The following is a 22,391-nucleotide window of genomic DNA, read 5'->3' on the forward strand; positions in this document are numbered from 1 at the left end:
TTGTGTAGGTGTAACTGTACACAGAATTTGACCCTCTATTAACTTTCACTTCACACTTTATCACCCTTACCCTCTGATAATGATCCCTTTCTGAGCACAGCAACTCAGTGACTCACCCCTCCCTTTGAAAGAGCTGTCTCATTGACTTACACATCTCTAGATATTGATTAGCAATGGTGACCCTTGTCATGGACTGTGGTTCTTGATGACTGTCTCCCTCTGTGATTGGAAAGCACCTAATGCTTTTTGGGCACTAATGTGATGTAAGCAGTGGTTTTTTTGTTTTTTTTTGATGGTACTGCCCAGTACGTAGTACCGGCACCCCCAGACACTGTACCAGCACCTTCAGTCAGAGCTCAACAACTTTTCCCCTGGAGTATTGGCACTTTTTTTTTTAAACAAAAAAAGCACTGGATGTAAGCAACAAATGAAATAAGATGACAACAGTTTAGAGTTTGAGTTTGGTTCTGATAAGTAAACCCCTAAAATCAGATGCATAATCAAAGCTTCTCCAAACCACTTTGATCAAAATGTGGTGTGATCACAGATATTTTAATATTTGAAGTTCTGATCAAGGCTAGAAACTAAAAATGAAGAAAATTCCTCCATCATATCTGGATATCCTAATATTTCAGACCTTTTAAAAAGGTTCTCCTTGAGAAACAGGTAATGTTATTTCCTCTGGACCAACCTATCCATCTAAAGTAATGATAGCATGGTCCCATGGGCAGGAATTGGACTGGGGACTCCATTCCCACTTCAGCTTCTATAGGCCTGCTCCAAAGCCAACAGAAGGTAATGAGAGTCTTTTCAGTCACCTCAACAGGGGTTGGAGTAATGAGCCTTAATACAGTAACTTTCACCTGAAAATCATTAAGCCCTTTACAACTGTGAGTAAAAAATATTTCCATTTTACAGATGGAAAAGTTCAGAGATGCAAAGATGACAGAGCCAGTCAATGGTATTTCAGAACAGCTATAGTTCCCCCTACAAATCAGAGACAAAAGTTCTAAGAATTAATGTAAAACATTGAGATTTCCCATCTGGAAAGAGCTACTGATGGGCAAAATGTACATGTCCATGTGTAACATACACTCCCACCTTTTATTTGCGATCTCAGCATTTGCTGTGCCATCCTCAACAAACATCAATTATTTTGTACAGTTCTTAAAGGGGAAGAAGAGACAACTAACTGTGTTTATGAAAAGCTGATTAACACTAACAGAGGCTGATACACAGAATAGCTGGTGTACTGTTTATATTTTGTTTTTAAATAAATGCTGTAGATTAATTAAATGCTGTTTTTGGACAGCATCATTTTTAAAAATTAATATATTTTAGCATTCTCTTGTCAGTTCACTTGGCAAAAACAGTAAATACCCAAAGTGCCATGCACACCCACACAGAAGGAAAACCCACAAATCTAGCCCAAGAGGCTAAACAAAGCAACATTTTCAAAATATGAATTTCAGACATGCTTAATGGACTGATTACATAAAAGAGTAAGAAACTTGTTTCATTAGCCTCCACATCATATCAGGAACTGCAGCCAGCGGAGGCAAAATTTAAATTGATGTGGATAGGCAATTCAGTCCCAAAACAATAAAAAAAAAAAAAAAAAATTCACAAAACCTAAAGTTAACTGAAATCTTATCTTGATATTTAATCCAAAAGCAAATGGAAACCATTCTTCATTTGCATTTGCACATTTCTCCTGCAGCATTTGCAAAATGGTGCTGCTGTGAAATAGAGCGAACAGCCCTGTAGAAAACAAGACTTATTAGACGAGCCAGAAAGTGAAACCAACTGGATCTGTTGTTCTAAAGACTACCAGGACTCCCTCTCTCATGTAGCTGGAACCTCATCCTATCTACTAGTATGGACAAGGGTAAAATGGGCGTGACACCCAAGTTGAGAGCCCATTAAATTGTCTAGCTCAGGGGTGGGCAAAATCTTCTTAGCAGGCTGGATCCAGCCCGCCTAGGGCTTTGATCTGCCCTGCAAGGCAGTTCCATGCCCCACCCCCTAACAGGCGGGCCCAACCTGTAGCACACATGCCGCAGGGGAAGGAGCTCAGCCCCACTCCTCCTCCCCCCGTGCAGCCGCTGGAGAGATAGCAGCGCTGGGGATGAGGCTCCTTAGCAGCACCTCAGCCATATGGTCCAGGGCCAGCCGTGGCTATGCAGTCCGGGCCTGGCCCTGGAAGCACCACTACCATGGCCACAAGCTGGCCCCAAAGGCGCCATGGTCCAAGGCTGGCCCCAGATGCTGAAGGTGCCACTGCTACAGCCATGCAAACTGGGGCTGGCCCCAGAGACACTGCGGCCAGGAGGCTCCAGGCCACCCCAGAGACCAGACATGCTGCAGCCTGGAGCCAGCCCCAGAAATGCTGCTGCCATGGCCACGCAGCCTCGGGCTAGCACCTCTGGGGCTGTCCCCAGGCAACGTGGCCATGGCAGTGGTGCGCCAGCAGCGCCTCCAGCCTCTGGGGCCAGCCCTCGTCTGGGGCGCCTCCAGAGACAGGCTGTGGCCACAGCAGTGGTGCCTCTAGGCCTGACTTGTGGCTACGTGGCTGCAGCAGCGGAACCTCCCTCTGGGGCGGCCGGGACAGCGAGGCTGCAGCCATTACTTCAAGGAGCACAAAACCAGGTAAGGTTCCCCCTCATGCTCAGACCCCCTCCCCAATCTCTTCACTTCCCTCCCCCTCAAGGCCTGGCACCCCTAGATTGCTCCGATATTCTCCCTTGTTCTTGCACCCTCTCTCCTGGTCACACACTGCACCCTCTATTCCTGCTCCCTCGACCTAGCCAGACACCCTACTCCCAGCTTGTTTCTGCACCCCACTGCCCTCCCACATCCTGCACCCCATTCCTACCTTACTTGCTGGCACACCTATCTGGTGCACTGTACCCCTCACTTTTGTCCCTACCCCAGAATCTAAGGAGGTCCATAACTTTTCTCCACTAACTCCAGAACCCCAGAAAAGTAAATCTGGTCTATGGGAAACCCTGAATCTCAGTTCCCCCCTTTCTTTCCCCTCACTCTATGAGTCTGGGACACCAGAGCAGTGAGGTGTCTCAGTTAAGGCCACACCAGTGAGCATTGGGGATTATTGGAATATTTTTGCTTCTCACTCGTGTGGTCTCCAACTGATTTTTTTGTGAGTCAGTGACCGCTGACCCAAAAAGGATTCCCTACACCTGCCATAAATAAAGAAAACATTGAAACCTTTTGTGGTGGACCAAAAAAAGTCACAGAATCATAGAACCATAAAAATGGAAGAGACCTCAGGAGGCCATCAAGTCCAGCCCCCTACCCAAGGCATGACCAATCCCAATTACATCAACCCAGCCAGGGCTTTGTCAAGCCAAGACTTAAACACTTCTAGGGATGTAGACTCCACTACTTCCCTAGGTAATCCATTCCAGTACTTCACCACCCTCCTAGTGAAATAGAAAAAAACTAATATCCAACCTGGACCTCTCCTACCGCATCTTGAGATCATTGTTCCTTGTTCTGCCATCCATCACTACGGTCATCTGCAAACTTGCTGAGTGTGCAATCCATCCCCTCATCCAGGTAATTAATAAAGATGCTGAACAAAACCAGTCCCAGAACTGAACTTTTGGGCACGCTGCTAAAAACCAACCGCCATCCTGACATCACTACCCACTGGTCCCGACCTTCCAGCCAGCTTTCTATCCACCTTACCATCCATGTATCCAATCCACATTCCCTTATCTTGCTGGCAAGAATATTGTGCAAGACCGTATCAAAAGCCTTGCTCAAGTCAAGGTATATCACATCCACTGACTTTCCCATATTCACAGAGCCAGTTACCTCATCATAGAAGCTAAGCAGATTGGTCAGGCACGACTTCCCTTCGTGAATCCATGCTGACTATTCCTGATCACCTTCCCCACTTCCAAGTGCTTCAAAATGGATTCCTTGAGGATCTCCTCCATGATTTTTCTAGGGACTGAGGTAAGACTGACCAGCCAATAGTTCCCTGGATCATCCTTCTTCCCTTTCTTAAAGATGGGCACTACATTTGCCTTTTTCCAATCATCCGGGATCTCTCACGATCTCCCGACTTTTCAAAGATAATGGCCAAAGGGTCCTCAATGACATTTGCCAACTCCCTCAGTACCCTCGGATGTATTAAGTCCAGACCCATGGATTAATGTATGTTTAGCTTTTTTTAAATAGTTCCTAACCTGTTCTTTCCCCATCTGCGGCTGTCCACCTTCGTCCCATATTGCGTCACTTAGCGCATTACTCTGGGAGCTGACCTTGTCCGTGAAGACAGAGGCAAAGAAAGCATTGAGTACTTCAACTTTCCCCACATCATCTGTCACTAGGTTACCGCCCTCATCCAGTTGGGGTCCCACACCCTCTCTGATCACCTTCTTTTTGCTAACATGCCTGCAGAAACCTTTCTTGTTATCCTTCACATCCCTTTCAAGTCGCAATTCCAATTGCACTTTCGCCTTCCTGATAACTCCCCTGCATTCTTGAGCTATACATTTATACCCCTCCCTAGTCATCTGTACAAGTTTCCACTTCTTGTAATCTTCCTTTTTGTGTTTAAGCTCACCAAGGATTTCCCCGGTAAGCCAATCTGGTCTTCTACCATATTTGCTTCTCTTGCTACACATTGGAATTGTTTCTTTCTGTGCCTTCAATAAGGCTTCTTTAAAATACTGCCAGCTCTCCTGGGCTCCTTTCAAATACTGCCAGCTGTCCTGGGCTCCTTTCCCCTTCATGTTAGCATCCCAGGGGATTCTGCCCATCAGGTCTCTGAGGGAGTCAAAGTCTGCTTTTTTGAAGTCCAAGGTGTGTATTTTACCTCTTTTCTTCCTTTGGTCAGGATCCTGAAATCTACCATCTCATGATCACTGCTTCTCAGGTTGTTACCCACCTCTACTTCCCCTATTAGTTCCTCCCTGTTTGTGAGCAGAAGGTCAAGCTGCGCACGGCCCCTGGTCAGATCCTTCAGCACTTGTACCACAAAGTTATCCCCAACATTCTCCAAGAACTTCCTGGATTGGCTGTGTACTGCTGTATTAGTCTCCCAACAGATTTCAGGGTAATTAAAGTCCCCCATGAGAACCAGGGCCTGCGATCTGGAAACTTCTCTCAGTTGTCCGAAGAAAGCCTCATCTACCTCATCCACCTGATTCGGTGGCCTGTAGCAGACACCAACCACAACATCACTGCTTTTGCTTACACCTCTAAACTTGACCCACAGACTCTCAACAGACTTTTCTCCCTCTATATATTGGAATTCTGAGCAATCATAGTGCTCTTTTACATACAGTGCAACTCCTCCTCCTTTTCTCCCCTTCCTGTTCTTCCTGAACAGTTTATATACCCTTCCATGACAGCGCTCCAGTCATGCGAGTCATCCCACCAAGTCTCTGTTATCCCAATCAAACTGTAGTTCTTGGACTGGGCCAGGGCCTCCAATTCTTCCTGTTTGTTCCCCAGGGTTCTTGCATTGGTGTATGAACACCTTAGATAACCAGTTGATCGCCCTACCCTCTCCATTCAAATCAGGGGTCCTTCTTTGTTGCTCGTTCCTCTTTGCATTTCTTCCCGGTATCTGACTTCTCCACTCCTCTCAGGGTTTTGGTCACCGTCCCCCAACAAACCTAGTTTAAAGCCCTTCTCACTAGGTTTGCAAGCATGCCCGCAAAGATGCTCCTTCCTCTCTTTGTTAGGTGGATCCCATCTCTTCCTAACAATCCTTGTGCCCGGAACAGAGTCCCATGTTCGAAGAAACTAAAGCCCTCTCTCCAACTCCACCTGCGCAAACACGCATTTACTTCCTCAGTTCAACGATCCCTACCCAGTCCTTTCCCTTTAACAGGGAGGATGGACGAGAACACCATTTGTGCTCCGAATGTTTTACTTTATTTAAAATGAAGTTTGATAAACAACACGAGAAAGTTAAAACACTTAATTGGTTTAATAATTTAAATTAAACCATTATTACTATCTCCAGCTGGTTCAGAAAATAAGGTCACCATACCCAGCAGGGTAGTTCCCAACCCTGCCCCTTCCGCCCAAAGCTCTGCCCCTTTTAGGTCAGCCCACAGCCACTTCTAAAATTTGTGAACTGGCCCCCCTTCCAAAATTATTGGCCACCCCTGCTCGCCAGCTGCGCGGGTTGGCACACTGCGCATGTGCTGATCGCACTGCGGCACCATGCTGGGCTAAAATCTACTCGCCACGGGCGAGTAGATTGCCCTAATTGTCGAGCCCTGACCATACTGATGAAAAGGACATCAAATTTATAAGCTAGAACTCATCTGAGGAAGAAGAGGGAGGAAGCTTGATTAAAGCACAAAGCCAGCAGTCAGAAATCCCGGGTTTTATGACCATAAAGATATATTTTTAAAGGTACTTACAGGGCTTTCATCTCCCTGGTATTGTGATATAACTGTTACAGGAAGCAGAAAAATAGAAATAAAAAACAACTGAGGAGAAGAAACAGCACATTTTACCATCAAAAGTTATGGTGTATTCTTAACCTCCATTGGTTTGTACTTGTCATAAACAAGGAGTTACTTATAATCCTGGCGAATTACAGACTTACAATCATCTTGTTCTCAACTGATGCAAGAGAAGGTTACTCACTTTGTGCAGGAAAGGAGATTCTTCAAGATGACTGTCCTTGTGGATGCTCCACCTTAGGTCTTGAGTCACCGCTGCATGCCTAGTTGGAGATTTACAGTAGCAGTGCCCTCCACTGGGCCGCGTAGGCAAGGCCGCTACCACGCATGTGCAGCGACCATCCCCTCAGTTCCTTTTCTGCACCAGAAGGACAACGAGTCCAAAGAAGAGGGGAGGAAGGATGGGTGGTGGAGTGCCCACAGGGACAACCATCTCAAAGAACCTCCATTACTGCACAAAGTGAGTAACTTTCTCTTTTTCTTCAAGGAGTTTCTCTGCAAATGTCCATAAGAGGAATACTGCTAAGGTAGGCCATAGAAGTTGTGATGGCCCTTGTGAAGTGTGCACGTAATTGGAGTGGTGGTTGTTGATTAAAGCTGGTGTAAGCCAGGCAAATGCTGTCTACAATCCACCTGAAAATTCTCTGCATAGAGATTTGCATGCCCAAGGATCATTCAGCAGAGCAGAGGAAAAGTCTATTAGTTTTATGAATTGACCTTGTCTCTTCCAAATAGAAGGCAACAGTGCAGCGCACATCAAGCATGTGCCATTTAACTTCCTCAGCGGTGGCATGAGGCTTTGGGCAGAAGATGGGTGGTAGCAGAGGTTCGTTGCAATGCTAGGAGATAAGTATCTTCAATAAGAACTTTGGATGTGGTCGCAGAATCACTCTGTCTTTATAAAATACGGTAAAGGGTATATCAGCCATTAGAGCCCCAATTTCGCTTACCCTTCTGGCTGATGTAAGCGTGACTAACAGGGCAACCTTCACTGGGAGGTGCAGCATTGAACACATGGCCACAGGCTCAAATGGTGCACAGGTAAGAGCTCCTAGTACAAGGTTTAGGTCCCAGGCTGGGATTAGTATTCGAACAGGCGGGAATGTGTTTTGAATGCCCTTTAAAAGGAACAGTCATGGGGTGGGCGAAGACTAATTTGTCTTTGATAGATTGGTGGAATGCAGTTATGGCTGTGAGGTGTAGCTTTAATGAGCTGAGCAAGAGACTTGTATGTTTTAGGTATAAAGGGGACTCTTAAATATCACCCAGTGGAATCATGGATGGATCTGCTGATCTCTGGCTCACCCAGAGAGAGAATCTTCACCACTTGTATAGGTAGGATTTTCTTGTTGCGACTACTTATTAAGATCTGTCTGACCTTATCTGTAAATGTAGCTTCTATTGAGGAGAACCAGTGAGGAGCCACGCTTGGAGAAGAAGGATGTGGGGAGACGGATACCGGATGTGACCCTCTTGCTGAGTCAGGAGATGCGGGACTATCAGGAGCTGCCCAGGAGGTCTTATGGCCATGTGGAGCAGGTAAGTGTACCGGGTCTGGCGGGGCCATGCTGGAGTGATGAGTATGACTAATGCTGTCCCCGCTGTTATTTTGTTGACTACTTGGAGAAGAAGAGTGATTGGCAGGAAGGCATATGCAAGGGGTGTGTCGCAAGGTATTGTAAAGGCATCCCCCAGAAAGTGTAAGCCCAATGCCCGCAAATGAGCAATACTGTGGACATTTCTTTTTTGCATAGGTTGCAAATAAGTTGATCGTTGGGAATCCCCAACGTGTGAATATCATGTGAAGTATGTTGTAATCTATCTCCCGTTCAAAGTTGGAAGCGAACTTCCTGCTGAGGGTGTCTGCTGTAACACTGTCCTTGCCCGGAAGGTAAGAGGCTTGCATATGGACATTGTGATCTATACATCACAACCATAGGTGGGCCACCTCCTGGCACAGGTGATAGGATCTGGCTCTGCCCTGCTTCTTTATGTAGTACATTGTGGCTTGATTGTCCGTAAAAATCTGTACAATGTTGCCTTGTATTTGTTGCACGAAGTTCTAACATGCATAACTATCAAGGCTGACCCAGCTGCCTAGCCAGCTGGCCACAGCGCTCAGCCAGGGTGCACCAAGCTCCACGTGGGCAGGCACAGAGGAGAAGCCGCCAATCAGCTGGAGTGCAGGGCAGCCTCTTTCAGCTGAAAGCCACAGTCAACTGGCTGGGGTGTTTCAGCCCTCCCAACCTCCCAGCTCCCACCATTCCTTGCAGCTACTCACCTGTGGTGTTGGTCGGTGAGTAGCTGCTCCTCAAATGAGGAAATCTAATGTAAATGTACTGCGCAGGCGCGCAGTTCAGAGAGGGCTCAAGAGCTACTCTTAGAGCTCCTGAGGTCGCGATCTACTGGTTGGTGACCACGGTCTTAGGGAGTGGGTGCCAACTAAGGGCTCCTCTTCATCATCACTCAACAACTGCAGTGCCGAGCCTGAAGTATCTGAGTGTAAGAAATTGGTCAATGCAGGAATGCCGTCATTGCTGAATAATGGTGTTGCGGGCACCAAGGATACCCTGAGCTCTTCTGCCGTGATGAAGGGCTGGTACTGGTATATTCCATGCCCAGGGCAGCTGGGATGGAATTATGGCCGCTATGTGCGACACCAACAGCACTGAGAGGAAGTCGGTACCGCATGCTTGTGGCTCTTCAGTGCCAAGGGAGTTATGGGTGCTGACGGTACCATATGTGGCTTGAGCTTTGTCGGTGCCGGAGGTGCCACGGCTGTAGCCAGTTTGGTCTTATCGTTCCTCAGTGCAGATGTGTGCACTGATGGTGCCAATGAAGCTGATTTTGCCTTGGCTTTGCATGGCGCCTTGCTCAGCTTAATTAGGTCCTTGGACCCTCAGGAACCGTTGGTACCGGATGCTCCCGGAGCCTCCCTGTCCAGAACCCTGACCATGGTTGGAACAGGGGGCACTTTAGGTGCTTGCTCCTATTTTTTTTGAGGGGGAGTCACCTTTACACAAGGAATGAGAGGTCTTCCTAGTTTGGTTAGAGGAAGTTTCTTAAAGACAAGCTGGTCGACGTTGCTCTTTTGGATATGGCCAGAGGAGATGGTTGGCATGAGGGAGAGGAGTGCTCTGGATCTGAAGCTGGTCTCACTGTATTCTCCAATGAAAGGAGTTTTAATTGAAGCTCCCGGGCCTTCCTTGTGTGAGCGATAAGCAGTTTGCAATGCTGGCACTGTGCAGTAGCGTGTGCCTGATCGAGGCAATGCACACAATGGGAATGACCATGAGAGACGGGGATAGAAAGCCTGCAGGAGAGGGCAACGTTTGAATCTCAGGGAACCAGGCATCCCAGGGTGAGTAGAACTGTTAGGCCACAAATTGGTGAGGTCTAACAGGAAAAAGGTTTTTAGTTTTTTTTAAATGAAAAAAACTTAACTCTAACTGTAACACTAACTAATAATCAAAAAATATTCAAATTACTAAGCAAATGAGGACAGCAACTGTGGTTCCAACTGATGCCGATGGCAGCGGAGAAGGAACTGAGGGGATGGTTACCGCTTTTGTGTGATAGCAGCACTGTGAGTGCTGCCTGCCCCGCCTGTGTGGCCCATCAGAGGGCATTGCTACTGTAAATCTCCGACTACGCGTGCAGTGGTGCCTCAAGACCTAAGGTGAAGCATCCCCAGGGACAATCCTCGAAGAATGGAGGTTTTGTGTCCTGTGTGCAGAAGATTACAAAAGGTTTATATACACAGCTGAGGTTAAAGGAAGTAGAGCATGAACCTGACCACAAATGTGGTTGGAAGCTACAATTTTAAGAGATTTAAGAAACCTAATTCCTTCCAGTCTGACTCTTTCCAGAAGACTTGCAAGGGACCATTCAAGATGGAAGTCTATTGTACTTACCAACATGGCTGCTTAATAGCCACATCTGCAACCTCTTGCCCCAAGTGATCTGCAGGGCAGAAGACTCTTCCATCAAGAATGACAGTTGGAGGATGGGGGTTAGGGTTTAGATGCCAGTGCTAACCAGGGCAGGCATGAATGGAGGGGGAGAAGACAGACCAAGTCTGTGAAGGGGACTGGAGCAAGCCCAGGGAGGGCTTAACAAAACGGAATAAAGCAATTTTGATTTGGATAATCAAATGCACTAGGGAACCATCGGAGGCTGGTCTATGGTGCAGTGTATAGGTATGAAGGTGAAGAGCAGCCCTCCCGTCTCCAACACACATGCTCCTCTAGAACAAGCATGGTCTTGTGGGTAGGAGACTAGTGGGGGATTTTTTGATGCAGTCGGGTATTGAACACAGTACTCCAATCTCCCTCTGTGACATGGGCAAGTGACCTAGTTGCTCTGGGCTTCACTTCCTCAACTATAAAATGGGAGTGACAGTACTTCCCTGTCTCAAGGGGATTGTCAGGTGAAATACACTGAAGAGCACAATGAACTCTGCTACCAGGGAGATGCAGCAACATGAGCCACCTGGCTGAGATGAAGCCCTGGTGGTGTGTGGAATGCATTTCCATCTTGAATGATCCCTTGCAACTCTTCTTCTGTCAGTATGAGAGGGTTTACATTTCTATTCCAGTGGCCACTGCTGAACTGGCATAAAAGAGACATAATGCCAAGAACTGGCTCCTATATGCTGCACCAGCACTATGAAGAGGGCATAAAGTGCATGGCTAGGGCCCCTGGAGAATTTCTCTTGGTATAGAGGTAATCCCTAGGTGGCAAACAGCCAGCACACCGGGTCTATTCCAGTCTCCTGGGACCATGGCCAGAAGAAAAGGAGCTAGTCCTAGTGACTGAAATGATCCCTTGTAGACGTGAGCAGTCAAATGCAAGTTAGAGCAGCTCAAAGGCTCAAGGATAAGATAAATGCAAAGGTGACTTTGTCTCAATCCCTCTTGTTCCTGCATAGGGCATATTTCTATCAGGGTATGTCTACACTAGCACCCTAGTTCGAACTAGGGAGGCTAATGTAGGCATTTGAAGTTGCAAATCAAGCCCGGGATATAAATATCCCATGCTTAATTTGCATCTTTCTGGCTGGTCGACATTTTTGAAATTTACAAGTCCGGACTAACTGCCCGCGTCTACACGCAGCAGGGACCCGGTAGTTCGAATTAAAGTCCTAGTTCAAACTACCTGTTATTCCTCCTGGAATGAGGTTTAACAGGTAGTTGGAACTAGGGCTTTATTTTGAACTACTGGGTCCCTGCCGCGTGTAGACATAGGGGCTACGTCTACACTGACCCCTTTTTCGGAAGGGGCATGCTAATTTTGAAAGTGGGAATAGGAAAATCCGCAGGGGATTTAAATATCCCCCGCGGATTTAAATAAACATGTCTGCCGCTTTTTTTCCAGCTTGGGGAAAAGCCGGAAAAAAAGCGTCTAGACTGGCCCGATCCTCCGGAATAAAGCCCTATTCCGGAGGATCTCTTATTCCTACTTCATAGCTAGGCAGTTAGTCCAGACTTGTAAATTTCAAAAATGGCGACTGGCCAGGAAGAAGCAAATCAAGCATGGGATATTTAAATCCCAGGCTTGATTTGCAACTTTGAATGCCTACATTAGCCTCCCAAGTTTGAACTAGGGAGCTTGTGTAGACATACCCTCAGAAAAAAGAATCAGGTCCTTGTAGCTCTCTGCTTCGCTGATTAACAGTCTCATTTCAAATTCAGCTGAAAAATAAATCTTTTTATTTTCTGCCCTTGCTACTGCAGATATCAAACTGAGCTCTGGTAACCACACAGTATTTTGAGACGGGGTACAAATTAAGGGCCTAGTTCTTCACGTGAGTAGTCCAAGTTTACAGAATCATTTCCTAAAGCTGTAGCCTCTTGGACTGGTTTCCCTTGATTCTGAGGTGTCCCTCTTATTTTGTAACTTTAGTATTGACCAGTTGTCTATTTTCACGGAATCCTCCTCCCCAGCAGCCTCTTTCCAGCCAGATTCCTGCTTCATTTTAAGCAAAAAGTCCCCCCCCCCCCTTAGATCTCTTCTGTACTTACATGTATCACACGTGGGACAACACCCATTGATTTTACATGTTAGATTAAAAATAACAGGACAGGAAGTTATTTTGAACAAGTTTTGGAAAGTTTGGTATCAATGCTTCTCCAGGAGGATTTTTCTCCATATGTTACACATGGCACAGAGCCAAGTCTTGCATGTGTAAAGATTAAATCATTCAGCACACATAAAGCTTTGCCTGTGGTCACTGCTTCTATAGGATAAAGCCACTTACAACACTGCCTTTCAGAGCTCCAGTCCAGTGAAGACTGTTGAACACTTTTCGAAGCAAAGGTCAATGGCATAAATGCACTGAAATCACAAAAAAGCCTTGTTACCAGAGCAATTGAGCCCATAAAAAAATCCAAAGACTTGAAAAGAAAAGACCCACAGTTTAATACTTGAAGAGTGAGAACTAGACTAGATTTGGAGTGTAAGCCAGGAATATTTTAGGGATAGAGACAGTAAGACACAGCAACGTAAATTGCTTGGTTACTATTTCAAATGATTAACCATGCTGAAACCAGCAAGTTTTTAGTTCTTGGAGCTCACACAGTGGAGGGCCATACTGGAAAAATCTTGATTTCTTGTACCAAAACAGGCTGTCTGCTTGGGATACTATTTTGATCTGTACCAATATTTAAATTATACAGGGGAGATGGACACTACCTAGTGATTCAAAAAAATTCTTCCAGTTGTAGGGCACAAGTGCATTTAAAACTACATTTTTAAAAAAAACCTGCCCTTTTTTTGAAAAGACTTCATCTGTGTCCACATTGCAATCATGTTCTTTCAAAATTAAATCGAAAGAATGCACATAATCAGAACCTTAACAGCTCCTGAAAGGTTCAAGTGCTGGAGAATATAGTTTGGGAACATCTACAGGCTAACCATCAAGACCCTGATTCACCTGGGCTATCATGAAAGAAAAAGCATACATTACAAGGAGAGGAGCATAGAAAAATTATTGTGTAGATGTTGTTCTCAGATGATTTGGACTGATAAAGGAGTGGAATGTCTGTAGGGCAGATGCTGGGGTGGAGAAAGAGGCGGGGGAGAGAAACCCACACTAAAACCAGATGGACCTGTACAACCAGGTTTGATTTTGTTTCCGTTCACCAAGGCTGCATTCTAGCCCCCAGAGAGAGAAGCCATGTGGGATGCAAAAAACACCACACCTCTTGCAGAGTTCTTTTAGAGCATGGAAACCCCTCTCCCCAAATCATTATTTTAGGGCATGGATTCCCCTCTCCTGCCCACCCCTTTAATGGGGCTCAAGCTGGGAGGGCAGAAGTATCTGAGGCTCTTGAATAGCTCCCTGTGTTAAATTATTCCACCATAGCAATCCAGTTCCTGAAGGCACCATGTAGCTCATATTGGTACTAGCAACAACACCATCTCCTTGTTAACAGCATTTGAAGGTGAAATCTCAGGGGCCAAGGGGTGACTGGACAGGGCAATTTATCTGGCTCTCAGCTGGCTACTTGGAAACCTTCCCGGACACACAAGGAGCACACTACTGAGAGCATCTGATGTCTGTTTCCTTCCTCTGATCATCCCCATGCCATTCTCAAGCTGCAGAATACCTACAGGCAGAGAAAAATACAGATCCTTTTGATCTGCTGTAGCTATTGCCACAGTGGGGTGAGATAGCTGCCTGAAACAGGATTCCATCTGAAACTTGGGATAGCCAGCCTATCACTTATACCACTGCGGCAATACTGCTATTTTTAGCATGCTAGCTTAATCAGACTAGCATGGTACATATAACCCAGCTGGAAATTACATCTCCAACTCCAAAGCAGACATACAGGTATTTCACACTGTGGTTCCATAGATGGTGAAGTACAACAAACCTTGATGAGACTCCCACTCCCAGGTAAATTTCTCCAGTCAAAAAGGGCCTTCAGGCTACTATGTCCAGGACAGATAACAGAAGGCAAGAGCATATCCCAACCAGCTGTTGATACAATTCAGTGCTATCGTGTACAGAAAATAAATAGTATATTGTAATAGTGTGTGTTTTCTTTACAAGTGGGGAATCTCTATGGGAGTACCTCACTTTAAAAAAAAAAAAAAAAACCACACATCTGATAGAAGTCAAGAGCCAGGATAAAATTCTTAAATTTTCTAGGCCATTACAAACAGCTCATAGAAAAGTTAAGGACATGCTAGGGGAGGGGGATGAGATCTCTGTTACTGGACCAACTTCTCCTGGTGAAAGAGACGAGCTTTCAAGCTGCACAGAACTCTTCTTCACATCTGTGTAAGCTTGAGCTGGTCTCTCTCACCAACAGAAGATGGCTCAGTAAAAAGATATGACCTCACCTATCTTGTGTCTCCAATATCCTGGGATCAACCCAGCTATAATAATATTACCACTAGCTATAGCAGAGTTATCATTCTACCACTAATCTGTATTAATCTTTCACATCCCTAACTGGTAGGCATCACTTTTAACAGATGATGCTTACTGGGTCCAGTTAACTGTTAACTTGTGGGGGGTGGAGCAGCTCCCTGCCTGCTGCGGGTAGGGGGCTGGTCCAGCCTGATGGGGGCCCACCATCAATAAAGCCAGGATAGAGCTGTCCCTGCTTACAGTGCGGGGACCATTCCAGCCTGGCCTTGGAGGGTGGGGGGGCTGGAAAGGCCCCCATACCCGCAGCTCCTTTAACTGGGCAAACATCACATTTAACCAGTTAACCAATTAAACGTGATTTTACAACTTTAATTTATATGGGACATTCATGGAGGATCATCATAATTAATATGTGCCAGGAGCATGCTGAGCCTTAACTCAACCATCACAATCTATATGCTGATTTTCAAGCTAATTAATGTGTATAATAACCAATGGGGAAATGACGAGCCATTATAGCATACGGTTCACATTCATCTCTCTGCTCCTCTGGTTCCACTACAGCTGTTAGAAGTCACACAATTTTTCCATAGTGGTAATTTAATAACACCTTTTGTGTGCCGATTCAGATGCCAAAGAAGCCCCACGCTGATTATGCAACCCCACTGAGGGTTCTTTTTGTGGAAGGGAGAAGAAGGATGGCTTTATTGCAGCAAACATTGGGTCATTGTGTGAAACATTCCTTGCTTTGTGCCAGTGGACAAAATGTGTGTATATGGAATCCATCGATGGAGTTGGAATACTTAACAGCTCTGAAAGGGCATTTTATAAATGTCAAAGGGCCAGATCATCTGGCCACTGGAACTGCCTCCATAGTGCCATCTCCCCCGCCCTAGGCACTGATCATCCCCTCCCTGAGGTCAGGGACATATGGATACAAAGAGGAAAGCCTAGGGCACAACATTGTGTCCCACGAGCCCCATAGAAAAGCCAGCTGGACTGTTTTAACTCCTCCATACTATTGATGGGGATCCTAGGAGCATCAGTGGCTGGGGGAGCAATGACAGGGCTGATCCAAGGGAGCCATGTTCTCAGGAAGAAGCAGCACAGTGGCCCTGAGCCAGCGGAGAGCCCTCCTGTAGATCCCAGGAGACAAGTGAAGCTTTGGGGTAGAATCACTACCCTTGCACAAGCAGTTATGATCTTAGAACAGAGCAATTCCAAGGTTGCCATTGTTTGTATTATTGTAGCGTGCAGAACCCACATTCCTGCATCCCATCGTAGTAGGCGATGTATAGAGATAGAACAAAGATTTATTCCTGGGGGTGACCCAGGCCAATGACCCACTTACGGCTCATATAAGCACTGAGAGGGGTATTCAATAGCAAATGATTAAATGAGATCAGACAATAAGCCACAGACCTGTAATGCAGCTTATAAAAAAGGAAATATTTATGGCATGGTGAAGAGTTGCATGGGAGTAACAAAAGGGTTGTCTAGACCAACAGATACTCTATGGCCATTTGGAATGTAAATCCACAGAACACAAGCGTGCCATGTCCATGTGGCTCCGTTAACCATGCACTAAAAGCTCCTAACCCACTATTCTAAAAGGGTGTAGTTAACTGCTCTCTAAAGGACAGTTTGTGGGCTGTAGAAGGATCAACATACAGCGTGTGCTGTAAGCAGATACTGCAACTTGCCACAAAGGTAACAGTTCACCTAGATACTACTTAAGCAATTCTTGATCCTGGATTCCTTGCATGCTGAAAGCTCCCATATGGGAGAAAGGGAACTGGGGATGCACAAGGAATATAGGATTGGGCCTTGGAGCATTAGAATTGTGAAGGACAGAGCAAGTGATTGTCAAACCAAGGATACAGGGCCAAATCCTTAGCTGGGGTAAGTTAAAACTGAACATGGGCAAAACACCTATTTACAGTAGTGAAGGATCTGGTTTTAGTACTGGTTGCCTGAAGTTCCTGGGATTGCACCAACATATCAGCAAAGAAATTGGCTCTGTATATTTTCTACACTCAGGCTTTGTCTACATTTAAACCACTACAGTGGCACAGCTGCAGTACCTCAGCGTAGATGCTCAATATAGCAAGGGAAAAGACGCCCTTGTCACTGTAGGTAATACATACATACGAGGAAGAATTTCATAGATGGGTTGAGCTAACGTTTTAGTTTAGGCCTGGTGGTAGCACCTGATTCTCCTCTCATCCACCATTCCCACACCAGCATTCATTTTCCTTCACAAACTGATATGAGGAAGAGGAAGACTGGTTTATAATCATTTATTCACCCCATTGTCAATTACTGTACCTACCATTGTGGATCTGGAACTGAAATCTCATTGCCTATGGCCCAGACTAGCAACCTAGCCACTGGACTATCCTGCCTCTTCAATTACCAACACCATGCAGAGTTAAAGCAGAAGTGACTGACTCACACAATTACAGACTGAGTGTACATATGTGAGCCCTTTTAGTCATCTTTTCTGGATATTCAGTCATCAGAAAAACAAGGCTGTCTCTTTTGGCTAGTTTCTCTAGTATTATCTTTATTTTTTAGAAACACCCTTATAGCAAAAAAGCCAATTATGCAGATGACCCGTGTAATAAAGTGTTTTTGCAATAAAAGGAAAAGCCCCCCCACAAACCCCTAAACACTGTAAAAGTTCTCTCTCTTTCTGGAACCTAGAATCTGCATTGTTACAGCCTTTATTCTTCTATTATAGAAAAAAACATTTTTGCAAAGATTTTATAGTCAGATCTTTTTACCTTTATTACTGCAGTGCAAATCCTCTGATACAGAGGCAGCAAGGGGGAGGGAGGATGCTTGTAGTTGACAGGATTAACCAATAAAGCTAAGTTCAACAGTTAATGGTTTACTTGAATATATGCTAATATCCCTAGAACTTGCCCTCGATATTTCACTCCATTTTTTTTTATTATTATGGCACTTAGAGGCTCCAACCAAAATCAGAGACCCATATCTAGCATAGGAAAGAACATGGAGTAAGAGAGAGTCACTACCACAAAGAGCATTCAGAGAACAAGGAGAGAAACAAAGGCACAGAAAGATAAAATGATTTGTCCAAGATCACACAGCAGAACTAAGAACAGAAGACTCCACCATCCAATGTCAATGATCTAGCCACTAGCTCAACTTACTCCTGTTCCCTAGATTACAACGAATGCTTTAAAGGAGGATTTTAGAAGTGTTGATTCAATATTTTTAAGAGTACTGATTCATCCAGCAGCGAGGTGCAGCTCTAGGGTAGAAACTTAGGAATGGGAAAGCCTGCTACAGAGTCAAGAAAATAACAGAATTTCTTGGGAGGCCAGAGCTGCTGCAAAAGAGAGGATAAACAACCTGCAGTTTTCCACTGGAGAAGCCAGCAGTAATCAACTGCTTTGAGGGGAAAATGTTTATGAATTCCTTCAAGTCAGCAAATGAAAGTAATATCCAGGTTCACCATTTACTGATGGGAGGGGGGGTTAATAAGTTGTAAGAGATGAGGAAATCGTAACTAATTTAAGCACACAACAAAGTATATTCTTAGTCAAATCCCATTTATTGTATGTTGTCCTTATGTAACAATTCCCAATAGAAATAAAAATGCATTAATTCACAGTGATATTGACAAGGCATTATTCAGGAGATGATGAACCAACCTCATTTCTTCTCCGCTAGTCAAAAAAACTGGAAGCAGTTTTTTTTTAAATAAAGGTTTGGGCTGATTTTTTTCTAAGGGGCATAGGGGAGTTAATTTCTTAGGGCCAGAGTTAAAGTTATTTAGACTCCTAAAGACAGAGATGCATAATGGGATTTACAAAAGTGATTAAGTGACTTTTAATGAGAGTTTGGTGCCCAACCTAATTTAGGTGCTTTTGTAAAACTGGGCCCACTAGACCCCTCCGCGGGCATGGAGTCCGCACTAAGGGGGATTTAAAAATGGTGGCGCCTGGAAGATGCAAGTGGATATTTAAATCCCGGGCTTCATTTGCAACTTTGAATGCCTACATTAGCCACCCTAGTTTGAACTTCGGTGGCAGTGTAGACATACCCTTATATACCTTGGTGAATCAGGCCCTCAGCTCTCAATGCTTTTAGAAATGCCAGCCTTTATGTACAGATCATACCAAACACAAGGCTGTCAAGATCCACCAGTAACATCACTAATGCTGTTTAAATCCATAGGAACAAAGCTGGTTGAATCAGCCTTCCACTTCAGATCCAGAGCATCCTCTACTTCAGGGGCCAAAGTTATGTATAATTGTTTCCAGGAGGGTTCCATTTCTATGCCTTTTACTAGCCATACTGGGCATGAGATTCTCTCTCCAGGGGAAGAACATCTATTATTTGACATTAGAATTTATTTTTAAATGGAACAAAATGACAAGACATCCCTACAATGAATTTCAGCCAAGGATCTTAATGTGAACTAATTAAGTGTCACACCATCCCAGAAAGGAAAGTAAAAGTTTGCTATCCCATTCGCAGATGGGAAATTGAGGTATGGAGAAATGACTTTTTTCATTGTTGCTTGCCAAACCAGTGGAAGAGCCAAGACCAGAACACAGCAGCCTTGACTCTCAGTCCCTGCTTGTATCTTTAGGGGAGGCCTTGTTTTCACTGTGAAAACAAGATCCATTTTTAACCCAGGTCAAGTCAACCCTTATTAAGTAACCAGTGTTACTAGCCCAGTGAAGACAAAAATCTATATTAGCTGGTTGGGATAATACAAATTAAAACTACCACTGTCTTGTCTTCACTATGATTGTGACATTAGTCTAACATGTATTGGCTTAAATTACAGCTATTTTTCCTAGCAAAGTCACAGCTATATATACACACACACACACACACACACACACACACACACACACACACACACACACACACCCCCACCCACCCCACCTCTTCCAGTCTCAGGCCTGGTCTACACTAGACCAGGCAGGATGGCTTAAGGTACACCATCCAGCTACACAAAATGAGTAGCTAGATTTGGCTTACCTTAAGCCGAGCCATTGCAGTGTCTACGAGGAGTCCCTTCAGGGTTAGATTTGGGGTTCTACACTAAGGATGTTAAGGACTAGTCAACTAGTCAATTCCCCCCTCCCCCTTGCTGCCTCTATCAGATAGAGGCAGCAAAAGGGGAAGGAAGAGAGGGTACTTCAGAGGGGCAGCGCCACACAACTGATCCCAAGCACTGTGTGGCACTTCAAAGCAGCCTGGCATTTCAAAGTGGCAGGGCCTCGTGGAACCCAAGGTCAGCTGCGGACTCCCTAGCTGACCCTGGGCTCCCTGCGGCATTTCTGTGGAACCCGGAGTCAGCTGGGGAGTCCCCGGGTGATCCTAGGCTCCATGCGATGCTGCCACTTTGAAATGTCGAGTGGAGCCCGGGATCAGCTGGGGACTCCCCAGCTGATCCCAGCTCACAGAACCGGGGCTCAGCTGGGAAGTCCCCAGCTGATGCCGGGTTCTGGGAAATGCCATGCAGAGTCTGGGGTCAGCTGGGGACAACACAGATGACCCCGGTTTCTGGGAAAATGCCATGCGAAGCCCGCTGTGGACTCCTGTACATTTCAAAGCTGGCACACCATGTGCAGCCCAGGGCCAGAGGGAAGTCCCACTGACTCTTGGCTCCACGTGGGTGCTTCCACTTTGAAATGCACAAGAGTCCCCCAAAGGGCTCTTATGCATTTCAAAGGATACACATCCTCATGGAGCCCAGAGTCAGTGGGACTTCCTGCTGGCCTCGGGCTGCATGCAGAGTTCCGCATTCCTCCTCTGAAATTTACAAGAGCCCCAACGGGCTCCTGAGTCTACACTATGGCCACTAACTCGAACGCTAGAAGATCGACCTCCAGAGGGCCTATTACATGTGAAAGTGATACCAATATTAAGGGATGGTGTGAATTTAAACTGCTGTAACTGCACTACTGAACTCCCTTTGGGGACAATCTTACTCTGGTGTTGAGTGGTTTTTTCGGGTTTAGTTTATATTTCTTTGAAAGTGGTTAAGATACATAGAAAAAAGTCACTCTCCTTCTGAAGTGTCTCCACAGGGGGCTCTTATACTAGCACACTCATAGCAATATAACTGAATAAGTTTCCTATGTACACACACAAGCCCTAAGTTGATCATTCTCTCTTGCCCTAGTAAGGGCAGCACGTAGTTTTTAAGTAGGGGAATCCAATACGGCCCCCTATATTGAAAGGAAAACCTTGAAAGAAACCTGGAACTATGGTTTGCTGAATACAAAGTAATCTGACAGTGGGAGGACTTTCCCGAATATTATCAGCCGGGCAGGATGTGGACAGCAAAAAGCTCAGTGAGGATCAGGTCCTTGGCACGGGCACAAGGGAGGGACAGACTATCCTAGCCAGCTTAGCCTCACCACATTGGAATTGCTCCATGGAGACCCCAGTGCTTCCACTGCTTTGCACTGACCCATGCTACTATAGTTAGGAAGGCTGAAGACTGCCTTTCCTGCTTTCTTTCTTGGCTCCTTTCCTGGCTACAGAAAAAGTGGGAGATTAGAGGCCAAACAAAGCTCTTGTGGAGGAATCTCAACTGCTTTCACATAATAAAAATGCAAAGCCTATGAAATAAAAATGGTTATTTACCTGTAACTGTTGTTATTCGAGATGTGTTGCTCATGTCCATTCGAATTAGGTGACTACCAAGCTAACCCCACTTCTAGGAGGAGGGGTCAGAGCAGTCAGAAACAAAAAGTCCACGAAAAGTTGAACAACCCAAACAAATTTATTCAACCAAGCGAACACAGAAAAAATTGTATCAAGTGCAATGTGACACTGATAAACCAAACATATTTACAATACAGAGCTGAGGACTGCAGTGCCCGCCCCTATGTCCTCCCTGGCCTGTTGCGCCAGAGCGTAGTGCGCCATAAAGTAATGGAGTGACGACCACGTGGCCACCCTGCAAATTTCAGTGATTGGAACCTGCGCCCCAAACACTACAGAGGACACCTGCGCCCTGGTAGAGTGTGTTGTAACCCGGGGCGGGACCTTCCCGGCCAGGGCGTAACACTCCCTGATGCACCCTGCGACCCAGTTGGACAACCTCTGGGTTGAAATGGGGAGCCCTTTCATCCTGTCCATGACAGCAATAAACAGCTGCTGAGACCTGTGAAAGGGTTTGGTCCTATCAATATAAAAGGCTAGTGCACACCTAGTATCCACGGTATGGAGCACCTGCTCCTTGGGTGAGGTGTAGGGTTTTGGAAAGAAAACCGGGAGATAAATTTCTTGAGACAAATGAAAAGGTGATACCACCTTGGGGAGAAAAGCCAGATGGGGGCGGAGCCTCATGTTATTGTCAGAAAACACCAGGTAGGGCGGATTTATAGTCAACACCCTCAATTCGGAAACCCTGTGAGCTGACGTAATGGCCACAATAAATGCAACCTTCCAGGAGAGGTGCTTCAAAGAACACGTAGCCAGCGGCTCAAAGGGAGGGAGGGGGCGACATAAGTCTAAACAACACGAGTTTGAAGTCCCAAGCCGGGAGA

At 45.7% G+C, this 22,391-nt stretch overlaps 1 protein-coding gene across 1 annotated transcript in view; it reads right to left on the bottom strand.

The window, feature by feature from the left end:
• Positions 1-22,391, bottom strand: part of MEGF9 (multiple EGF like domains 9) — a 120,088-nt gene that overhangs the window by 32,181 nt on the left and 65,516 nt on the right. The gene's annotated exons all lie outside the window — the stretch shown is intronic.

The sequence above is a fragment of the Pelodiscus sinensis genome, chromosome 22 (assembly GCF_049634645.1).
Source record: "Pelodiscus sinensis isolate JC-2024 chromosome 22, ASM4963464v1, whole genome shotgun sequence".
Lineage (NCBI taxonomy): Eukaryota > Metazoa > Chordata > Testudines > Trionychidae > Pelodiscus > Pelodiscus sinensis.